At 51.9% G+C, this 24,594-nt stretch overlaps 1 protein-coding gene across 2 annotated transcripts in view; it reads right to left on the bottom strand.

Annotated features, from left to right (window-relative positions):
- The window catches only part of PIWIL1 (piwi like RNA-mediated gene silencing 1), a 1,168,338-nt gene that overhangs the window by 771,556 nt on the left and 372,188 nt on the right, over positions 1-24,594 (bottom strand). The window lies entirely within an intron of this gene.

Below are 24,594 nucleotides of genomic sequence, written 5' to 3'. Positions count from 1 at the left end.
ATCACCAAAAATGGTATGGGGGTGTTATTGCAAAGTGTTAGACACCTTACACGACATGTTTTGATACAGCCCAACCATAGTTACCATAACCGTTTAAGATTATAAGGCACTTTAAGAGTATATGGTAGGCTATATCATAGAACAGCTATAAGGACATGGTTCCGAAAGCTGCAGACAGGCTCAGCTCATGCTAGAGCACCATCTCACATGTTACCAAGCACTCTGCCTCCAGGATTGTTAAGGCCTGCCATAGGAGTGACTGATAGGTACACATGTGTCTATATATAAGGGTAGATATAGGCATACTATATCTAAGCAAGGGGTGATTACACGACCTTGCCCCAGCTGAGTGATCAGCCAGTTGTGTCTGATTGGAAGGCCAGACCAGGGGTGGCATAATACATGCTGCAGCCCCTGAGAGGCCTAGGGTACACCTATGCCCTGGGTACCTAGGGTACACTGTACAGGGTCCAATAAGGTGATCCTTACCAATTGGTTATGTACCTAGGGTACATGGAGTCCATTTTACAGAGAGAGCAGACAGCCTGAGACCCTGAATGGCAGGATCTCAGGCCAACTAAGTCGAAAAACCAGCTAGACACTAGGCAAAAAGTTGGGGGTAACCATAGTCAGATATCCACCTTCCTACAGCTAGCACCTCCCCAAGCAGGAAACCTATTGACCAAGCCTCCCTTGCCGGGATCACTCCCAGCAGCAGGAGGTCAGACTTGTGTCTGTGGCAGCAGCATCCATTTTGTGATGCTGAGGCTTTGGTTAGAGTTAAACAGCAAAGTAGGATTTTAACATGTCTCTCCCTCTAGAAGGGGGAAATAATATCCTCATCACCAGAAATGGTATGGGGGTATTATTCCAAAGTGTTAAACACCTTACACAACAAGTTTTGATAAAGCCAAACCATAGTTACCATAACCGTTTAAGATTATAAGGCGCGGAGGAGGAGCCTAGCGTGTGATCAAGATGGCTGCGTGAGCTCAGAGCTCCCGAGACCCTCGCTCCCTCCGGCAAATATCCTGTGAAGAATCCTGTTTTTAACACCTGGAATATTGGAGGCGAGCCGTTGCTGAGGTGATCTTCGCTGTCCGGACTGAAATCGCCCACCGGAGGCCGAAGTTGTGCTACATGGAAGTTTGCGGCCTACTCCCCGGAAGATGCCCGGGGCTTGCGCTGGCATGGTGCCCGAGCACTAATTGAACAGCGGCCGTGTGAGGGGCGAGCCATCGGAAGGACGGTGTCATCACTTTCGCTTTCCTGTTTTCATCGCGCCCTGGCCTGGGAGTGAGTCGCGCCGGTCACTTGTTGCATTGTCGTCTTCTCTGGATGGGCAAGGGGACTGTTTCTGCAGCAGATCACGATGTCGGCCAAATCGGAAGCCGAAAAACAGAAGCCCAAGAATACCAGGCGGGGAGGATACACCCAAACCAACAACATGGATCGTTATGCCCAGCAGAAGGGGTCGCCGGGCGGATCGGGACGGCCACTGGAAGCCTTGAAAGACGGTTTGCCCCCCGCCACGGAACCAACTCTGCAGGATATCATGGGGGCCATTGAGGGGATGCAGTCCTCTATCGGGCAGCAATTCGAGACCCTGGCACATAAAGTGGACACAATTTCGATCGACGTCAACTTGATTCGGGCAGATCTGGGGAAAACCAATGAATGGGTTCAATCTTTGGACCTTAAAACCTCTGGCCTCACGGGAGATGTCTTTGATCTGCAGCTGGAAGTCCGTAACTTGAGGACCGCAAGCGACCTCTTTGCCCGACGGCTGGAGGACTTTGAATGCCGGGCACGGCGCAATAACGTGCGCATTATTGGGTCCCGGAAAACTCGGAGGAACAGTCGGTGGACCTGTTCGTGGAGGACTTGGTGGTAAACCATCTGGCGCCCAAAGGCCTCAGTAAGTTCTTTACTGTTGAACGGGCCCACAGAGTCCCTGGTGGGAGGCCCAAGGTGGGGGCCCCTCCGAGACCGATTGTCGCCAGGATCTTTAATTTCAGGGACCGCAACGCCATTCTACAAGCATCACGAGTGTCCGGCCCGATGACTTTCCAGAACACCACAGTGAGTTTTTATCCTGACTTTACCCAGGTGGTGCAGAAGCAAAGGCAGAGCTTCCTGGCGGTTAAGAGAAGGCTAAGAGGGATGGGACTGAAGTACGCCATGCTCTTCACGGCCAGGTTGCGTGTGGTGTATGAAGAGCTGACTTTCTTTTTTGAATCACCGGACATGGTCGGAGACTGGCTGGACACATTGCCCCAACGACGGACTAGCGGGGAGCATGCTGGTGGAGCAGAAGGTGGCCGTAATGAACAAGAGTGAGGACTCTGGTGCTAGATCATTTTGACTTTGCCCAGGACAGTGAATCACAGTTTTCGGTCTCTCCGGGAGGGTAGTAGCCCGGGGGGCGGCGGGGGTATGAAGGGAGCTTTTTTCCTCCTCTGGGGTTCTTTTTTTAGACTAGTCTTAGAATAGGGCGACAGGCACACTGCAAGTTGGGGGGGCTTTTTAAGCTTACGCAGGGGTGCAGGGTGGGGGGTGGAATGGGGTTGTTGAGGTGGTTGTTGTTGGTTTTTGTTTTGCAAGGCGTAGTGATGCAAGCTTCTGTAGCTCGAGTGCGGTTCTACGGGGGGGGGGGGGTGGAGGTCTCCTTACATTTCGGGATGGGGGGTGGGGGCTTAAAGATACTCAGTTGGAATGTTAACGGCTTAGGGGATCGTATTAAGCGAGGGATTGTCCTGCAAATTCTGAAGCGATGCTCCCCTGATATAGTTTTATTGCAAGAGACGCACTTGATGGGTAACACGTGCTACGCACTCAACAGGAAGGGCTACAAATTCGTTGCACACTCGGGGATTTCCTCGGGCTCTAGAGGGGCTGGAATACTTGTTAGGGCCTCGCTGCCGTTTGAGGTTGACTCCACCACTGTTGATGACAGGGGGCGATTTGCGGCTGTGGCTGGAAGGTGGGAGGGCAGGACGCTGGTCTTGGTTTCTGTTTATGTCCCTCCTGCGCTGCAGCCCTCCACATTTGCGGACCTGGGGAGGGCTGAGTTGGATCTCCCAGAGGGAATGTTGGTGGTGGGTGGTGATTTTAATATGGTTGGCTCTATATTGCTTGACAGACACCCGCCAAGAAGCTCTGGAGGGGCGCAGAAATGGCTTTCAGACTTCGTGGATACCCTTGGTCTGGTTGACTGTTGGAGACTGCTGCATCCCACTCGGCGGCAGTACACTTTCCACTCCGGGGCCACTGGCAGTCTCTCTAGAATTGATTATGTACTTACTTTGGCTGCACACGCCTCCTTTGTGTCCGAGGCTAGGCACATGGCATGGGGTATTTCCGACCATTCGCCGGTGTGGATCTGTATGGATGTTGGTCGAGGAGTGGTGGGCAGGGTGGCTCCGATTAACCCCCTGGTATCTCCGTGACCCTAGGACTCGTAGCGCGGTGCTGAAGGCTGTCGATCTCTACTTCCAGGAAAATCTAGGCTCGGTCACGTCTGCGGTGTCTTTGTGGGAAGCGTTTAAAACTGTGCTGAGAGGAGAGGCCCTTTCCTTGATAGCGGCAGCCAAACGTCGGAGGGATGCGGAGGTCGCACAGATCGAGGCGGAGATAGCGGCTCTAGAGTTGGTTTTGGAGGAGGAGGTTACGGCAGCAACGCTGCATAAATTGAGCCTTAAGCAGTCGGAGTATAAGGCCCTGGTGACGAATGCGGCCAAAGCCCTGAGTAGGGAGCAGCAGGTGCGACTGTACGATGTTGGGGACAAGGCTGGGAAATTAATAGCGTGGCTGGATAAAAAAGAGTGGGTTAATCGTGTGGTGCCAGAACTAGTAACAGAGGGTGGCGTTATTGTCACTGAGCCGGATGGCATAGTCCAGTGCTTCGCAGATTATTTCCGCACGGTCTATACCTCTGTGTCGGACAACTTCTGCGCGATCTGGCTCTGCCTTGCCTCTCTGAAATAGACAGGGAAGATCTAGATGGTGACATCACAGCTGACGAAGTCGCGGGTGCTATTCGTTCACTGCGCCCGGGCAAGGCCCCGGGCCCGAATGGCCTGCCAATTGAGTTCTATAAACTCCGGCCGGACAAGATCGCTCCTCATCTGCGAGCTATGTTTGTAGAGGCGCGGGAGATGGGATGCCTTCCACTCGACCAACGCCTGGCGACTATTGTGGTCATACACAAAGATGGCAAGCCCAGGAATAAATGCAGCTCATAGGCCGATTTCGCTACTCAATGCAGAGCCGAAAATCCTCGCTAAAATACTGGCCAACCGCTTGATCAGGGTGATCGGGGACCTGATCCACCCGGACCAATCCGGTTTCATCCCGCACCGTAACACTGCGTTGAATCTTAGGCGCATCCACGGCGTGCTCGCAAGGACGGGGACGCTGCGGGAGTCGACCATTGTGGCTGCACTTGACGCCACGATGGCTTTTGACACGGTAGAGTGGGCATATCTGTGGGCAGCACTTGCAAAATTCGGCTTTGGACCTGGCTTTGTTGGCTGGGTGAGACTACTGTATGAAGGACCCTTGGCTAAAGTCGCGGTCAATGGTAGGGCGTCCTGCCCGTTCGAGCTGGGGAGGGGCACCAGGCAGGGTTGTCCCCTGTCGCCGTTGCGGTTTGCCCTCGCTCTTGAACCGCTGGCGGCATGGATACGATGGCACCCGGACATAAGGGGGATCCGATGGTCACCAGATCATGAGGACCGCATTTCTCTTTATGCCGACGACATTTTGCTATACCTCACTTCACCCAGATAGTCTCTCATAGTAGTCTGTGACATTTTGACTTCTTTTGGTAGGAACTCGGGTCTCACTATTAACTGGGGGAAGTCGTACCTGTATGCCCTGAGTGGAGACGTCCCAGTTCTCCCGCGGAATTGCTCGATCCAGATCGCCCGGGAGGGCTTTTTGTATCTAGGGATCTAGATCTCCACCGATCCAATTGTTCGATATGAGAGAAACCTGCTCCCTCCATTGACGCGCCTGCGGCGGGTTGGCGGCGGTTGCCGCTTTCCCTCCTAGGCCGTGCCGCACTGTTCAAAATGATGTCTCTTCCCCGCTTTCTCTATGCCCTGCAGAATACCCTGGAGCTGGTCCCGGCCAGCTATTTTTGGGAGGTCGAGAGCCTCCAGCGCTCGTTGCTGTGGGATGGCCGACCGCGTATAGCTATTGCAAAGCTGACCCTTCCGTGGTACGATGGGGGTATCGCGCTTCCTGACATTAGAAGATATTATTGGGCCACTCAGTTGAGTGCGATCAACCATGGAGTCTACGGTCCGGCGCGGAGCCCCGGCTTCGCTATGGATCGGTGGTTGCTGTGCGGGGGTAATTACTTTAGAGCACTCTACTCCAGGTCAACGGATGGGTCCCTCACGGGGCCGACCAAGACGGCGGTGCACGTGTGGAAGGCTGTTTTGAACTCGTTGGGTTGGAAGGATAGGCTTACCCGCGCTACTCCGCTGTTTGACTCTGATGTGTTGGGGAAACTTTGGCACACGAAGGGGTTCGAGAAATGGGACCTGATTGGGATATCCAGAGTGGGGGACCTGCTGGTTAAGGGACGAGTGAAATCGTTTGACGAGCTACGGACGGAGTACGATCTGGAGGGTACGGAATATTTCCGGTATGCGATCAGTCCTCGTCGAGGGGGAGACTGTGCCGGAGTCCTCTCCCTTGGAGGATCGGATCCTGGATGGCCATATGCCGGAGAGTACAATCTCCTTAATTTACAAGAAGCTTGTTAATGTCCGGACTGACCTCCTCCTAGGGGTGCGTGATCAGTGGACTAGGGACGGCCTTGAACTGGATGATGAGGACTGGCAGTATGCCATCTCCTCTCCTAAGGAGGTCGAGATCCCGGCACGACTAAGGCTGGTACAGCTTAAGATACTTCATAGAGTCTATGTCACGGGGCCCCGACTGATTCATATGGGTTTCTCCGAGGATGGCTTATGTAAGAGGGGCTGTGGGATGGTGGGCACCTTCCTACATATCATATGGGAATGTGGTGTGATCACGGAGTTCTGGAAGCGAATTCATGTTGTGATGCAGGAGGTCACGGGCATTGCACTGCTGCCAGAGGCATGGCGCTGTCTTTTGAATGTCTGGGGTCCTACTGACTATGATGCGGCGCAGACTCAATGGGTGACCCTAGGAAATATGGTGGCGAAGCGTGATATTGCGCGACTGTGGGGTTCTCAGAGACCTCCCGCTATGGAAGCATGGATGGAAAATATGGACTGGAGCATGTTTAGGGAGAAAAAGTGTATAGTGCCCGGGGGCGGCCTAAGAAATGGCATAAGATATGGGGGCGATGGAACCAGTATAGGGGTGATATATGTCTGCCCCCGGCCACTGAACCGTTAGAGGAGCAACTTTCCCCCTAGCTTCACTTCCAACTTGGGATTTTTATGATGATTATATGCTAGAATGTTAACGCCTCTGCTTCTCCCTCATCCACCCGACCGGTGGCTTTGTTCTGACTTTGGGAATGGGGCCGCGCCTCCATCGGGAACTGGCACGAGTTTATTGTGTATACTGCCTTGCTTGTGTTATTTACTTTAGGTTGTTTTAAAAAAAAAAGGAACCTTTGTTTTTTCCTGTACCAGAGCTGTGGACACTTCCATGTGTTGTACTTAATTGGCTGCCGAACCTCCGGGATGTCGGCTGAATAGCAGTGTTCCAGACTGACAAAAAAAAAAAAAAGAAGATTATAAGGCACTTTAAGAGTATATGGTAGGCTATATCATAGAACAGCTATAAGGACATGGTTCCGAAAGCTGCAGACAGGCTCAGCTCATGCTAGAGCACCATCTCACATGTTACCAAGCACTCTGCCTCCAGGATTGTTAAGGCCTGCCATAGGAGTGGCTGATAGGTACACATGTGTCTATTTTAAGGGTAGATATAGGTATACTATATCTAAGCAAGGGGTGATTACACGACCTTGCCCCAGCTGAGTGATCAGCCAGTTGTGTCTGATTGGAAGGCCAGACCAGGGGTGGCATAATACATGCTGCAGCCCCTGGGAGGCCTAGGGTACACCTATGCCCTGGGAACCTAGGGTACACTGTACAGGGTCCAATAAGGTGATCATTACAAATTGGTTATGTACCTAGGGTACATGGAGTCCATTTTAAAGAGTGAGCAGACAGCCTGAGACCCTGAATGGCAGGATCTCAGGCCAACTAAGTCGAAAAACCAGCTAGACACTAGGCAAAAAGTTGGGGGTAACCATGGTCAGATATCCACCTTCCTACACAACCCCCCCCCCCCCCAAACGAAAGGAGATAAGGCTGGCCTTGACAAGGTAAGCCTCTATTGCCTAAGTGGCCATATAAGGAAGAACCAGCATTGGCATGGTTACCCCCCGTCTCATGGTCCACTAAGCAATCCCTCATCCTAGAGGTATCATAGGGTCTCCACCATAGGGAATCTCTACCTTTGGTGTGTCTTTGCAAAGTAAAAGGCTGGTGTTGAGATGGAGTACTGAAGTGAGTGTCCTCAAAGTGAGGCCTCAGCTTCCTCCAATCATCCTCCACCATGGATGCCTTTCTTTCTTTAACTGAGTTGCACTGTGCTCTCAGGGTCAGCCTCTGGCTACCTAAAGCTGGAGGCTGGGTCACTTTTGTGGGCTTACGGAGGGACAGGTCAGGTTTGGGGCCCTAAGGTCCCATGTTTGCCTGTGCCCAACAGAATCCCTCTGGGGGAGGTCCCTAACTACCTGTAAAGGGGATCCCTCAGGAATGTTTTTACCCATCACCTGGCTAGGGCTACTAGCCAGGCAATCCTCATTCTTTTGATGGGGGGGTTCTTGTGGACAGGGGCCCTCTTGGGGTCCACTGGCCTCCCTGACCTCTGCAGCCCTGGGCTGACTGAGGCAGGGTAGAGAGAGGCAGGCTACCTGCACCAGACTGGGTCCCACCTTGGAAGGGGCCACTAACATCAGAGGCTCTGCCAGGCCAGGCCTGGCTACCTCTGGGGCAGTTCCTTCACAAGGGGTGAGGTCGGATCCCTGAGGAGGCTGACCTTTTCCTAATGTCTGGGGAGAGGGAGACCTTTCTTCCTCCCCACTACTCTGTTTGTGTGGAGTGATCCATAGTTTCAGGCTTCACTACACCTATGTCAGTCGGAGTATGGGCTGAGACCATCACAGCCTTGCCAACCTTTTCAGGAAGGCACTCAGTTTGGGTTTGAGCTGTGACTGTCACAGCTCTGCCAATCTCTACAGGGAAGTCTGTCTTTGCCTGGGCTGTGGCTACCACTGCCCTTCCAACCTTTTCAGGGAGGAAATCTACTTGGACAGGGGTTGTGACTGGCACAACCCCACTACCCTTTTTTGAAAGGCCTACCATTTTAGAATGGGTGTCTTGTTCAACTCCAGCCCAAGCTGAGAGTTCTAAGTCATTCCCCAGTAAGCAGTCCACAGGCAAGGTTGGAGACACTGCCACCCTTTTAGGGCCAGTGACACCTCCCCAGCTGAGACATACCTCTGCCATGGGATGACTGTTCTGTTTGCCATCAATGTTAGTTACCTGGTATGAGAAACCAGGCAAAAGCAGCTCAGAGGGAACTAGCCTATGGGCCACCATAGTGATGCTAGCTCCAGTGTCTCTGTAGGCCTCAGCTTTTCTACCATTGATGTAGGGCTCCTGTCTGTACCAACCCAAAGTGTTGGGACAGGCAGTGAAGTTGGCAAACCCCATGCCACCATCACAGACAAGAGTAGCTGCTGTAGGGGAAATGGTTAAGCCAGGATCCCCCTGTGTTCCCCAAGAAAACCCAACCAAATTTTTAGGGGCACTCCCACCACCTGGGGGATTACTGCTGACAGTAATAGGTGGTGTGACAGGAGTAGTTGGAGGAACAGTTTTGTTTTTAGCCTTTGGGCAACTGCTGTCAGTTTTCCAATGCCCAGGAGTTTTACACTCATGGCAGTAAGGCTTTTTAACTGTGGTAGAGGATGGAGCTTGGGACCCACCACCCTGTGTGGAGTTTTGGGGCCCTGAGGAAGATTTCTCTTTTGCTTTATCCCCACCCTTCTCTTGAGGCTTGGTGGTATCTTTCTTTTGGTCACCACCCTGATTTTTAGGCCTAATCCTGGTCCTGACCCATTTATCTGCCCTCTTTCCCAATTCTTGGGGAGAGGTCAAATCTGAGTCTACCAGGTGTTGATGGAGAAGCTGGTTCTGACAATTACTAAGGATCTGCTCTGTCATAATCGAGTTGTACAATCCTGTATAGTCCTGCACCTTGCTGCCAGTTAACCAACCTTCCAAAGCCTTAGTGGCACAATCCACAAAATCAGACCAGTCCTGCGTCTGTGTCTTCTGGGTGTCTCTGAACAACAACCTATATTGCTCAGTGGTTAAGCCAAACCCATCTATCAGAGCACTCTTCAGGACTTTGTAATTGTTAGCATCCTCATCACTGACTGTGAGGAGCTTGTCTCTACCTTTGTCAGAAAAGGAGAGCCAAAAGATAGCTGCCCATTGACTCTGGGGTACCTGCTGTACTTTGCAGACCCTCTCCAAAGCAGTCGTCCACTTGTGGATGTCATCCCCATTCTGATATGGGGGGGGGGGGGGGGGGGGAACTATCTTGATTAGGTTTCTATGGTCATAAGACCTATCCCTATCTCTAGGAATGTTGCTGCCACCAGTGGGTTCTGACCCACTTAACTTTTGCTCTCTAGCCAGAGCAAGCTTCTCCTTGGCAAGGGCAAGTTCTTCCCTCTGAATGCTCAGATTAGCTTCCCTCATTCTGGCTTCATGCTCCTATCTCTCAGGGGGGAAGTCATTCCCCTGTGAGAGGAAGCATTAGAGATGCTAGAGACATGGGAGTGGATGGATTCCCCGGAAGGGGATCTATCCCTCCTGCTTCTCTGTGTAAGCCCACTTGGGGGTCTGTATGGGGGGACCCCATGCAAACTCCCATGTAAGCTTAGGTTAGCCTGGCTAAGTCTTCCTACTTGGCCCTGGCTGTCTACCTCTTCATCTGAAGTCCCATCTGACTCATCTGTGGTGGGTAGACCCTCCTTTGTACCTAGGGTACTGGCCTGTGAGGCTCTAAGAGCATCATACTCCTCTAGGAGTTGTACTAGCTGAAGGAGGGTAGGGTTTGCACCCTGTTAACTTTCTGGAGGTACACAATTGTCTCATCTCCTGAAAAGTTAGGATATCATATCTAGAGGGGGTCTTCTTCAGACCTGCCCCTCCTGAGAGAGCATCTACTTGATCTCCTCCCAGAGACATGATCTAGTGAGGGTGTGGTGTGTGCACCTACCTACACTAGTTGTTTCTACTAAACCTCTCTGGTAGTTGTAGTCAGGGTGTGTTACTCTCTTCAACCTACAACCACTAAGTCCAGTAGGACTGAAGTATTATAATCTATGTTATATGTACCTAGACAATATCCGTGTGATCTTTCAATTTAGTATCTCAAGATTACAATGGTATTACAACAGCAAGCTCAGATCCCAACCGCTGCTCACTAATGTGAGAAGTTGGCCTGATGTATGATGTCACTAGTTCTAGTGTACACCTTATATCAGTCCAAACAACCCTTATGGTGATTGGTTGTAAAGTCAACCTCATAGACCAGCTATCCTAGTGGTAGCATGGACAAGAGCAGTCTTAGGCTAAACTCTGAATGGCATGTGAAGCCAGCTGTGATACCATATATATTCCCTTGAATACCAAATGAAAGGACACCACAACAGATATATATATATAAAATAAAGTGTATTTATTCTAGTCAAACCCTCAGCACTCTTTATGAGATTAGAGGTAAGTAAAACACAGTCTTATTTAAGCATACATTAAGTCACACAGGTAAGTAATACAGTTAGGCCCTAGGGGCCACGCAAACCATATACTAAGGAAGTGGTATAAGGACCACTGTTACGGAAATAGGATAGGCCTAGACCTAGGGAATCGCTGGGGCTACACTACACTAGCAACAGTTAGGAAGTGGGAGGCCCACAGGATTTAGGTGCAGAGTGGAAACACTCACGCGTAATGCGTAAAAGTCGATAGAATTACTAGCAGTTAGAAATTAACAGTTTAAGGACACTTCGGAAGCAGCTAGAGAGTCGAGACTCGGAAACTAGACCCTAGGATAGTCACTACCCTTGTGAGCACCGAAGTACCCAAGTTACCTAGCCCACGGACTGCGGGTGCATAGGTGTAAACTTGCGTCGGGTTTCGTCGTGGACTTCTATGGATGCCTGAAGGAAAGTTGCTGACAGGCAGTCAGTGAAGAGTGTCCGGTGGATCCCAAGGCTGGGATCAAGAAGAGAGGAGACCTGCAAGCAGAAGGGACAGAGTCAAGGTCACTAGCCAGTGACCACGTGGAACCAGGAAGGAACCAGGCGATGTCGTGAAGATTGCAGGTGAAGCTTGTCGCTGCAGCCACGAGGACCAGGGAACGTCGAGGACGACCAGGACCAGGAGGCGAGCTGTCCCACGAAGGCTCTTGCTGTCGGCGGCGTCGAAGTTGGACTAGGACTCACCAAGCCTTGGCAAGCGGAACCCACGAAGAATGGAGGGCTTGCTTCTGGTGCAGTCCAGGAAGGTCTGGGGTGCTTCTCTTTTGCAAGGAAGCAGGAGCCAGTCTGGAGGAGCCAAACCAGCAGTGAAGATTTCTGGCTGCATCGTCACAAAGGCCACTAGCCAACGGGCAAGCAACCGGACAGGCGCGGCAAGCAGGAAAATGCAGAAGGGCCCCACGCAGGACTCGTGGAGTGTGGGGGGTTGATCTTCGGTGCAGATGGTGCTTGGGGTTGGGGCTTCTCAATCCCCGGTGCACAACTTCGAGGGTGCCTCAGAAGCTGCGCTGGAAGATACTCGCCACTTTTCCCAGGTAGCCGGTCCCACGTCTCTCGTCACCTCCACGGATCTCAGCTCGGCTGTGGATGTGGATCAGGGTCGGAGAAGTCTGGAAGTCAAGGCTCTGGTCGGGCTCTACAGTCGGTCCCTCGTAGAACTCTAGCAAAGCAAAGGGTAGTCTCTTGATGGTGCCTGTTTGCACAGGTTAGCCACTCCTTGGCCACAAGGGAGATTCTTCAGTCTTCTTCTTTCGTCGAATGTCGAAGGTCCAGAGTTTCTGTTCAAGTTGCGGGTTCAGGATAATCTAATCTCCTGGGGCCCAGCTACCACTCTTATCCAAATCTGGGGGGCTGGGTTACCTGCTAGGTCACGCCTTATGGGTGGGACCTGGGAGGGGGGTGGTTACACCCCCTTCCCTTTGTCCAGTTTCGCACCAGGACTGGGGCTGGAGTGCCCCAGCACCGGTTTGAACTGGACTATGCATGGGACACCTTGTGTGCCCCAGGCATGTCTCATTCTTTTCATCCCTCCCTGCCCCAATACACTAAGGCCTGTCTGGGGTGGTGCTCGCACCTCCCAAGGCAGGAAACCTATTGTCCAAGCCTCCCTTGCCGGGATCACTCCCAGCAGCAGGAGGTCAGACTCGTGTCTGTGGCAGCAGCATCCATTTTGTGATGCTGGGGCTCTGGTTAACTTTAACCGGGTAAGTAAGTTACAACATGTCTTCTCCCTCTAGAAGGGAGGGATAATATCCTCATCCCCAGAAATGGGATGGGGGTATTATTCCAAAGTGTTAGACACCTTACACGACATGTTTTGATAAAGCCAAACCATAGTTACCATAACAGTTTAAGGTTGTAAGGCACTTTAAGAGTATATGGTAGGCTATATCATAGAACAGCTATAAGGACATGGTTCCGAAAGCTGCAGACAGGCTCAGCTCATGCTAGAGCACCATCTCACATGTTACCAAGCACTCTGCCTCCAGGATTGTTAAGGCCTGCCATAGGAGTGGCTGATAGGTACACATGTGTCTATAGGTAAGCTAGGTATAGGAATACTACACCTAAGCAAGGGGTGATTACACGACCTTGCCCCAGCTGAGTGATCAGCCAGTTGTGTCATAATGGAAGGCCAGGCCAGGGGTGGCATAATACATGCTGCAGCCCCTGGTAGGCCTAGGGTACACCTATGCCCTGGGTACCTAAGGTACACTGTACAGGGGCCAATAAGGTGATCCTATCCAAATGGGTTATGCACCTAAATTACATAGTATCAATTTAGAGAGAGAACAGCAGGGCTGTGGGTCTGATTAGCAGGCCCACAGCCACATCTAAGTCGAAAACCAGTAAAGCAAAAAGTGGGGGTGAACATAGAAAGCAGACCCTACTCTCCTACAGTCTTAACCTGAGATTTACTCACGGTTTTAGAAGCTGAAGACTTCTTGGATCTCTCAGAGTCTTGTGACTTCTGTGAATGGTCAGAAGTTACATGAGAGGCCTTATGATGTTCTCCCTTCACTGGAAGAACTATCAATAGATCTAGCCCTCTTGCTAGATGTCGAGGCCCTGTCATCCTCCTCAACCGAGGAAGATTTCAACCATAACAATACTCTTGCCTCTCTGTCCCTTAAGGTCTTGGGAGGAAAAGTCCGGCAAATTCTACAGTCATTAGCAACATTCTTAGGATGCAGACAGTAAATACACTCCTCATGCTGGTCGTCTACATGGACCCTCTTCTTATCACAGATCCTGCAGGGTCTAAACAAAGCGTTTTTGTCAGACATTACTGAAGAAAAAGAAGAAACTGAGTAGGCACTCAGGGAGACTCCCTTCCACACGACGTGCGGTGAAAATCTGAGGAGAGCTGGCTCTGCTGAGAGGGTTCTAGAAGGGTGCTGATGTCTGATTGGTTGTTACCAATTCTTGGGTTATTTTACATAACAAAGTAGATAGGCTTCTAAGATATAGGCCTTAGGGCCTTTTTTTCTTTGGGCCTACTACTACTAATACTACTAATTATTTTTTGGCACTACTCTTTTATCTACCGAGACTCCCGCCTCGGCGACAGGGAATGATTCAGGCATGTGAATCTATGAAAGATACCCCAATACTGGTAAACCGAAAGATAACCCTTTAGGGTGCCCAGAGCAGAGCCCTGCTGGGCCAGAGAAAGAATAGAGAGAAGAACCTCAGAATGAGGAGCGGAAAGGGGATCCACAGCCTTTGCTATGCACCATGCCACAAATTTGTTCCACCTGCAGGCGTATACCGTTTTTGTGGAGGGACGCCTGGCTGCCAGAATAACATCACAGACTTCAGGAGGCAAGTCAAATGGCATCAACTGTCGCCGCTCAATCTCCACGCATGGAGGTGGGGACTGGACAGGTTTGGGTGGAGGACCTTCCCCTTCTGCTGCGACCGAAGGTCCTCCTGAAGAGGCAGTCGAATCGGGGGATCGATTGACAAACTGAGTAGCTCGGGATACCAGTACCTTCGTGCCCAATCTGGAGCCACCAAGATGACTTGGGCCCGGTCGCGCTTGATCTTCTTCAGCACTCTGGGCAGAAGTGGTATAGGCGGAAAGGCGTACAACAGACCGCAACTCCACTCGTGACGAAAAGCGTCGCCGAGCGAGTGCCGCCTTGGAAATTCCAACGCTCAGAACTGCAGACTTTGCGCGTTCTCTCCGGTGGCGCATAGATCTAACCAAGACTCTCCCCACTGCAGAAAGAGACCTTGAGCTATGTCAGAGTTTAGACGCCATTCGTGATCCATCATGCACCGGCGGCTGAGTTCGTCTGCTCTGGCGTTCAGAGAGCCCGCCAGATGTTGAACCACCAGGGTGATGCCCTGGTGTTCCAGCCATGTCCAGAGGCGCAGAGCCTCCTGACAAAGGGTCCACGACCCCACCCCGCCCTGTTTGTTGCAATACCACATGGCGGTGTTGTTGTCCGTGAACACCTGCACCACACTTCCCCGGACAACGGGAAGGAATGCCTTCAGTGCAAGCCGGATTGCTCTCAGCTCCAAAAGGTTGATATGGAGCAGAGTCTCCGCCGGAGACCAGAGTCCTCTGATCTCCGCCACCCCCATGTGGCCCCCCCCATCCCAGGAGGGACGCATCCGTCACTACTACGTGCTCCGGTTGGGGTAGGGAGAGGGATCTGCCGCTGACCCAATCGCGGTCTGTGAGCCACCACTGCAACTGCTTCGCAGTGCCCTCCGAGATCAAGACATGGTCGGACAGGTTGCCCCGGTGCTAGGCACACTGAAACTTCAGGTCCCACTGCAGAGCCCGCATTCGCCACCTGGTGTGATGCACCAACAGGATGCAGGAGGCCATCAGCCCCAGAAGCCGCAGCACCAACCTGACCGAAACCCAGGATAGAGCCCGAAAGATGGGAATCAGAGCCTGAATATCCCAGACCCGATGTTCCGGAGGATAGGCCCGGAACTGCGCCAAATCCAGAACCGCTCCGATGAAGAGGAGCTTCTGGGAGGGTCTCAGGTGCGACTTCGGCACATTGATGGAGAACCCCAGCAAATGCAGGAGGTCGGCCGTAGTCTGGAGGTGGGAGACGACATGCTGGGGCGAGCCCGCCTTTAACAGCCAGTCGTCGAGATAGGGGAAGACTGGAACCCCTGATCTGCGCAGATGAGCTGCGACCACCGCAATAGCCTTTGTGAACACCCGAGGGGCACTGGTGAGATCGAAGGGGAGCACGGTGAACTGAAAGTGCTCCTGACCCACCGTGAACCGCAAGTAACGCCGGTGGGCCGGCAGGACGGGGATGTGAAAATAGACGTCCTGCAAGTCCAACGCAACCATCCAGTCTCCAGGGTCGAGGGCAGCCAGAACCTGAGCTAAAGTTAGCATCTTGAACCGTTCCTTCCGGAGGAAGGCGTTGACGCTCCTGAGGTCCAAGATAGGGCGTAGGCCCCCTTTGCCCTTCTTGGAAACCAGAAAGTAGTGGGAATAGCAACCATGGCCTACTTCTGGACCAGGAACGCCCTCGACGGCCTCTTTGGCCAAGAGGGCCGTAACTTCCTCCCGCAGAAGATTTAAGTGATCCTCCGATATACGGTGGCACTGCGGTGGCATGGCTGGAGGGGTCGTCTCGAAGGGGAGGGAGTAGCCCCTTCGGACGATTTGCAGCACCAACCTGTCCGAAGTGATGGACCGTCAGTGGAGCAGGTGATGGCGAACTCTGACGCCCACTGGCGTGGAATGGGCCTGAAAGCTCGGACTAGGAGGGCTTTGAGGCAGATGGTGCCGGGGTGGATGTGGACTGACCGGCACATTGTCCTCTAGAACCGCCACGGCAGAACCCACGTCCTCAACCGCGTGCAGGTTGGTTCCGCGGCCGGTGGCTAGGCGAACTTGAGGAGGCGCCCCTTCCTTGGCCACGAAAGGGGCAAAAGGCGGAAGTGTGCGGCCGTGGGGCCGAGAGACCCAAGGACGTGGCCGTAGCCTGGGGGTCCTTAAAACGAGCCAGCGCACTATCCGCCTTCTCACCAAAAAGGCGAGCGCCATCAAAGGGCATATCCATGAGGGTACTCTGGACATCCCCCGAAAAAGACGTGGACCTCGGCCAGGCGTGGCGCCGGAGCGCCACCGTGGTGGAAATCACCCTTCCCAGAGTGGGAGAAACGGTCCAAGATGCAAGCGGTGTTCAAAGACCGCAGGCCCAAACTCAGGGAAGAGAACAGTTTCTTTCCGAACTGTTCCAGCCTCTTGGATTCCCGATCCGGAGGAGCGGACGGGAAGGAGGATTGGGAAGTGGAGGCCTGGATAACTAGGCTCTCGGGGGTGGGGTGTTGGGACAGGAAACTGGGGTCGCTCGGAGCAGGATGGTGGCGCCGGGCCACGTTCCGATCCACAGGAGTTAACTGTGGAGGGCTTGGACCAAGTGCCCTGCAGAACGTCGACGAGGGCCTCATTGAACTGCAGCAGAGGTTCTGTGGAGCTTGCTGACGGTTGAAACACCTCTGTGAGAATATTAGTCCTCACGGCCACAGCAGGCAACTCGAGCCCCAGGGCTTCGGCCGCCTTGCGCAGCACCACTGAAAAAGCTGCACCTTCCTCCGAAGCCACAGTCGGAGGAGAGATGAAGCCAGCGTCCGGCCAAGTGTCCAGACCACTGGCATCCCCCAGTTCATCTGCCCAGTCCTGTGAAAGTTGACCCTGGAGGGCCATAGGGTCCTCAGACCCCTCCCAGTCGCCCCCGTCATCCAATTCCTGATAAACAGGAGGAACAATCGGAGCCGGACGGTAGATGAATTGGTCATCCATTGGCGTCTGGTACGGCGTCGGGCGGCGCCATGCCGGCGTCTGGTCCGGACAGGGGCTAAACCGGGGAACGCCGTCGTCCGAAGACGGCGCCAGAGGTGGAACAGGTGTCGGCGGAGGAGTCGTGAGGTCCACCGGCGCCGACAGAGATCCAGGCCTGGATCCCTCAGGGACCTGCGGCGTCGGGACCGAAGTAGTAGACTGCGCCGGGGCCGGAGCCGCCGGCACGCGAGGTCACCCAGTAGAGCCCGCGGGGCCCGAAGGCGCGCCGGCTGGCATCGACGGCGGAGCCAGGCCCCTCATGGCCAAGAGGAAGGCACTGACCTCCGCCGGAGTCGCGTCAGTCCCAGGGACTGGCTGGTATGGAGATGGACGCGGCTCCTGCGGCTCCGGCGGAGCCGCAGGGGTGGGACCAACCTGACCCTCGGCAGAGTCGCGCAACCGGCGAGGGGAGTCCGAAGAGCGGTGTCGCCTCTTGGACTTCTTTGATCGCATCGACTTACCCGAAGACTGGGAGCCCGACGAGCGATGTTGATGACTGCGGCTCCGCGACCGGTCCTTGGACCTCCTCCTGGACCTGGACCGTGAGCGGCCCGGAGCAGAGTGCCGAAGCTCGAGAAGCTTACGGGACCGCTCCCGCCTAGCCTTCAAGGTCAAGGCCGGACAATCTGGGCACGACTCCGCGTCGTGGTCGGCCCCCAGGCAGTAAAGGCACCGGCGATGGTGATCCGTCACCGACATCAGGCGATGACAGGCGTCACAGGCCATAAATCCAGGCATCCTACCGGCACCAGTGTCGAGTCGACAAAAGACCACAAAGAGTCAAAAAGTTTAGTCAAAAATTGACTAAGGGGTAAGCTCTTCCCGGATCGGCGCTGTCTGGCGCGTAAAAAAGAAGAACTGACGTCAGCGCGCGAGGGTGGCGTCCAAGTACTCCGACGACGTCATTCCGGCGCACGACGCCGACGGCGGACGGGGAGCCGCAGAAGACGCCTAGCAACGCGCAAGGGGTATTGCGGACGAAAAATCTTTCCGGATCGAGCCTGATGCCTGGGGATATTTTAAGGTGAGGAATCTAACTAACGTGTTTCTTTCAGATTAGAATAGCAAGCCCATCCTCCGCCTGCGGGAAAATGAGAAGGAATGACCCAACTAACGACCGAAATTAATCAGTGTTTGAACAGATTCCTCAAGGCCTACTTAGGTGTCTTGTAAATGTATGTATAGAGCTTCTTTACAGATCTCAGATCGGTACATTATTAAGGAAAGCAGTTGTAGCCGCTTTTCCTCTAGTGAAATGAGCCTTGGGAGTAGACCAATGTGGCTTTTTGCTAACTGATAAGCCAATTTGATACATGAAAACATCCACCTGGAGATGGAACGCTTGGAGGCTGGAAAACCTGTTCTGATAGACCCTTAATTAATGAATAGTTGATCAGATTTTCTAATTGATTTAGACCTGTCCAAGTAGAACTTTAAAACCCTTTTCATGTCTAATCAGTGAAGGGACCTCTCAGCTGGAGTAGCGGGATTAGGAAAAAAGGTCGGTAGTGAAATGGTTTGGTTGACATGAAAATCTGATACCACCTTCGGAAGGTAAGAGGGATGGATTCTTAACACAACTATTGAGATGGAACACCGTGTATGGTTTTTTTGAGCAGAGCTTGAATATCGCTAACCCTGCGAGCGGAGGTAATCGCCACTAAGAAAGCTACCTTTCACGTAAGGTGTTGCAGGGTTGCTTTGTGGATAGGCTCAAATGGGGGACCCATCAATTTAGATGGAACCAAGTTCAGCTCCCAGGGAGGTAAAGTAGGCCGAACAAGAGGGTAGACCTTCTTTAGACCTTGTAAGAAGTCCTTTACTACCTGTAGCTGAAAAAAGAGGAGAGCGTCTTTATACCATAATGGCAGCTAGGTGCACCTTAATGGAAGACTATTTTAGGCCTGCCTTCGCTAAGTGAAGCAGGTATGGTAAAATCACTTCCTCTTGTCCCTTGGTAGGATTACAATTATTTTGTACATCATAAATAAAAACATTTACAAGCATAGGAGTGCCTTGTGGCGGGTTTTCTAGCTTCTTTCAAGATGGTCATGCAGTCTTGAGGAAGCCCTAAATGGCCATACTGGAGGACCTCAGGAGCCATGCTCCCATGCTCCGTGAGGAAAGATTGGGTTGATGAATGCTTCTGGTCATCTTGGGACAGCAGGTCCGGTCTGCACGGCAGTCTCCTGTGTGGGAATTCTGACACGTGCAAAAGGTCTGGGTATCACCACAGTCATGGCCAATCCAGAGCAATAAGAAACATTCTTGTGTCTGAGTGCGAGAGTTTGGTCATCACATTCGGGATGTGTGGAAGAGGTTAAAAGGAGTACACAAATGCCCCTGACCAGCTGATCAAAAGGGGATTCCCTTTCGACCCTGGCCGGTAGTACCTTGAGGCGAAGTCTCAGCATTTTCGGTTTGTGTCGTCCGCCAACAGGTCGATGCTTGGACGACCCAATTCTTGGAAAATGTCCTAGATGACTTCGTCGTTTAGAACCCAGTCCTGCTTGTCCTAGAAGTGCCGACCGAGCGTCTGCTTGTGAATTCTGCTCTCCTGGAAGGTGTATTGTGGTCATCGATATATTCCGCGCTCAGACAATGCCAGAGAGCCTGAGCTTCCAACAATAGGGTACTCGATAGAGTTCCTCCCTGCTTGTTCAGGTAGTACATGGTGGTCGTATTGTCCATCTGTACTAGAATGGAGTTGGTCTGAATCAAAGAGGAAAGCCTTGAGAGCCAGATGCACCGCCCTCAGTTCCAGCATGTTAATGTTGTACAACTGCTCTTTTGTTGACCATCGAATTTGAGTCTAGAGGGGCCCCACGTGAGCTCCCTAACCATGAAGGGAGGCATCCGTGATCAAAGATTGGGAGGGAGGTGTCTGATGGAAGGGAATCCGTACCAGTAGATTCTCCTGCCGCATCCACCATGGGATGACCTGGCTGCTTCTGGCAGTTGTATCCTGTTGTCCCACCGAGCAGTTCTTTGATCCCATTTGTCCTTCAGATCCTGCTGTAAAGGACGCATTCTCAGCCTGGCATTTGGGACAGGAAAAATGCAGGATGCCATAGACCCTAGGAGAGATGCAATCCAACGGAAAGTTGGTGCTTAGAATCCGCTTCCCTTTCAGTGTGATAGATATTACGGCGGAGTCTACTGTCGCACCCAGATAATGAATTATTTGTGTGGGTTGCAGAGTCAATTTTTTAAAGTTGACATGGAGACCCAGCAGCTGCCAAAGGTCTAGAAACTGTTGGAAATGATTCCTCATGATTCCTCATGGTGTCTGTGTGGGGTGCCTCTGCGTCGTAAAGAGGCTGCCACTACAGCCTTGCACTTTATAAGCACTCGGGGAGCTGATTTCATCCCAAAGGACAGCACTTTGAACCGATAATGGGACCAGAAACCGTAGGAACTCTGATGTGGACTGACAGGGACATGAAAGTATGCATCTTGCAGATCCAGCGAACACATCCAATCTCCCTGTTGCAGACGTGGATATATTTGATGAATAGCTATTATGCGAAACTTCTCTTTTTTTTTTTTTTGTAAATATTTTTATTGAAGTTTAAACATGTAACATTACACATTTGCATCAGGTTCAGTAGAGTAGAGGTCCAGTGAAAGTGTCGTGGGACATACATGACATGGTGAAAAACAGAGAGCTCCTTTTTTCTGCGCATGACAGTATACATCACTTTGCATCGACCAGTGATATCTCGCCTATTCGGGGAAACTTCTCTTTTTTGATGGACTTGTTGAGTGTCCGAAAGTCTACAATAGGTCAGTATTCGGATTTCCGACCTTTCTTCTTCACTAGGAAGTATCCTGAATATACTCCTTGACCTCGTCGCGATAAAGGAACCTTCTCGATAACTGACTTTCGCAGAAGGATAGATACTTCCCCGTTTTAGTATTTTCATCTGGTGGCATGTTTTTAATGGCGGATTCGAGGGAGGTCGATGTCGAAAACGTAGAGTACCCAATCTGCAGCGTAGCTAACACCCATTGGTCTTTTATGATACCACGCCACTCTTCTAGAGGATTGGCAATACTCCCCCCCCCCCCCCCCCCCACTGGAGTGGGAAACAGCGATGGGGGGAGGGAGGGGGGGGAGCGGTCACTCATTGTTTAGCTGGTGTTTTCGTTGAGGCAGTAGACTGTCGATGGGTGGTTCTTCCTCTGGGGGCACGACGGCCCTGGAAATGGGATTTCGATTGACCCCGATGTTGTTGCTTCTGCCAGCAAGGGGTTTGAACCCTCTGATGGAAGGGCTGCTGATCGTACGACCTGTGCACTCTGACCCTGTGCCTCATGGGAGCAGTCCAGCCCGAACTGCCAAGCCATGTCTTCCCTGGACCGGAAACAAGCATCCTGGGACCGGTTTCGGGTTCATAACCCTCATCAGGCAGGCTATCTTGAATTCAGTGGCAAAATGAGCAAGGGACCCACGTCTGGGCATACCCTGCCAACTTAAAGCGAACAAAGCGATACCAAAGTGGATGATGGGGGTGAGTGTTTGATCTAATCAGATCAGTTGACTGGGGGTGAGTTTGATTTGCTCAAACGCTCCGTCCATCATCCCCTTTGGCATTGCTTTGATCGTAGGACCTGTAGCGGCGTCAGAAGTCTTTCTTTTTCTCAAAACCAACCGCCTTCAGGGTATCAAGCTCTGTCTTCATCCTCGACATTTCCCCATCAGTGTGAGTGCCAAACAAAGATGAGCCTCAAAAAGGGAGATGGAGAAATCGAGACTGTGCTTCCGATTTTAGCGCAGTAAGATGGAGCCAGGATGATCTTCTGACGCAGATTCCATGCGCGTAGGAGTGTGCAGACAGCGTCGCTCCATCAGCTGCAGCGCTGATCACTTGGTTTGCCACTAAGCGGTCTTCCTGCAAAATCTCCTCAAAATCCCTGCGGTCTTCCCTTGGCAGTTTTTCTGGGAATCTTTGGAGGGAATCCCACAAGGGTCTGCAATAGTGCCCCAACAGCGCCGACGCACTAGAAACTTTCGGCATGGAAGCTAACATGCCTCAGACTTTTCTCCCCCAGAAATCCTGTGCTCTGCTCTCCTTATCCAGTGGAACTGTAGATGAGGAGACTACTGCATGTGCCTTTTTAGCCGCAGCGATAATAACAGTCTGGTGGTAGGTCAGATCTGAGAAATAATGGATCCTCTTCTTGGGGCCTTTAATTCTTCAAGACCCTCGCTGGCTCAGTCTTGAGTCTCGCCAGTGTAAGAAGGACGTCCATCACCGGTTGAAGTAGCCCCGGAACCAAAAGTAACAATGCCCTGGCTGCCAAGCTCTAATGCATGGTCTCAAAGATCACTTAGGATGAGCTCTGATGAGTGGGCATAGCGATGTTTAATTTGCTTGTGCCTCTGGATAGAACTTCCTGGAAGGTACTGACGTCATCCACCGGAGAGATCCTCATCGGTGGGCTGTCTGTCAGAGTCGGGGAGTAGTCCCTCTTCGAGTAATGGGTGGAAAAGGGTGAACGTGTTGGAGATTTGTGTATTTTTCCTCGAGATCTGGATCTCCTCAAAAAGGGAGCAGGAGTATGCGTGCAACATCTATAGCTTGTACCAGTCGGGTTAGAGGAGACCTGTGCAGAGGGCTGAAACACCTTCATTGTGCAGCATCAACTTTCTGCCAGTAATGCAGAGGTAACAACCATGTAGGCAAGAGGTGTAAAGATGAAGATTTTTGCCTCTCTACATGCACAAGAGCCTCAGGTGAACGTGGGTAATGTGCAGATGGAGATCTCGGTCTGTCCGTGCAGAATCCTCAGAGGAACTGGGGCGTATAGGTGAAGACGCCGGGCTATTCAACATCGCGATAACCACCGGTGATCTTGAGGATGACTAAGAGCATCTGGACAACGTGCGGTGAGATTCTGACCTAGACGTCTGTGATGGCGACGGAGAGATGCTCACTGAACGTGAGCCAGCTCAAGACCAAAGCGTCAACGTCGATCTTTCTCTGGGAGCAGATTAGTGCCTCGACATCGACCGTCTCCCTGATGCCATTGACGCGTCCTCTGCTTCGAAGTCGACGGTCTCTGTGCTGACGGAGACCTATGTCTCGACGTTAAGCGCCTCTGCGCCGAAGTTGTGTGTCTGGACATCGATCTTCTTTGAGACGAAGCAGACAGTCTTATGCCTCAACGTCGAACTATGAGCAGACCTTGACGGAGACTTGTGCCTCGACGTCGACCGCCTAAGGGGGTGCGGCAACAGAGTGTCCAGCCTCGACGTCAACCATTTAGCCAATGCTGACTGAGACCTGCCCCTCGACGTTGAATGTCGCCTGGTTGACGTCAATGGAGGGTCTTTTACCCAACTCGATGTTGAAACTGCCGTCTTCGGTCTTTCAGTTTTCAGTGCTTCTGACCATTGAGGAGGGTCCCCTGGAAGAGAACTCAAGATTTCGTAGAGCAAGTTAACATCTCGGTCTGGTCTAACAGACTACTCAAGGAACTTATTAAGATCTCTTCAGAGTATAACCTCAGGTAAACTTGCCACTTGTAACTTTGAAATTGAAAACCGCTGATGAGATATTTGTTTGCACCTATCCATGAAGCGGATTTCAAATAGATCATGGAAAATGGCCTTTCTCCAGTCACTAGAATAGCCTTTTGATTAAGAAAACACAAGGATATGGACGGAGCGCTGAAACTTTTCAGACACTCACCCCCAGTCACAGATATGGGTTGAATCCATCATCGTTCTTTAGCTGCCTTTGCCACCCCAGTTCAGACCCAGCCATATGAAAATCAGTCTTGACCTGTCTAGCCAGGCTAGCTTGAATCCAGTGGTAAAGTGAGCAAGGTTCAAGAACAATGATGCTTACTTTTGCTATGGTGTCAATGTAGCCATTTATGATAAAGAGCTAGTCGACAAAGCAGTCGATGTCAGTCTCAATGACGAGGAAGGGGTTGCAATCTTATGGTCATACACATAGTTATTTCCATCAACATCTTTGCAGTATGGCTTCAACGCACCACTCATCAACAATGTACAACAGCAGATCAGTCAATCAAATTATACCAGAAGACTATTTAAAAACATTTAACAGGCTGGGATGTTTTTTAGAATGCTTTTTCAAGAGAGGGAGTTGACAGAAACCTTATTCATTGATATTTTATCAGCCACTGCTGACTTGTTAGATTTTACCCTCTTAAATGATTCCTCGAATGAGTTAGTATCCTAATTTTTACGCTCTCTGGTAGCCGAAGCTATAGCCTGGCTTTCATTACCAGAAGCAGTATCACCCCAAGGTCGTAGTCTTCTGAAGCCACAGAAATAGTCTAGCCTCACTACACTTCAAAGTTTTCACAGAAAGGGCACTGCAATGCTTACATCCCTTTGGTTTGTGATGAGGGTTTAGAACAG

This window comes from Triturus cristatus, chromosome 11 (assembly GCF_964204655.1).
Source record: "Triturus cristatus chromosome 11, aTriCri1.1, whole genome shotgun sequence".
Lineage (NCBI taxonomy): Eukaryota > Metazoa > Chordata > Amphibia > Caudata > Salamandridae > Triturus > Triturus cristatus.
Note: the sequence above shows the minus strand (reverse complement) of the source record. Positions and strands in the feature narration are given on the sequence as shown.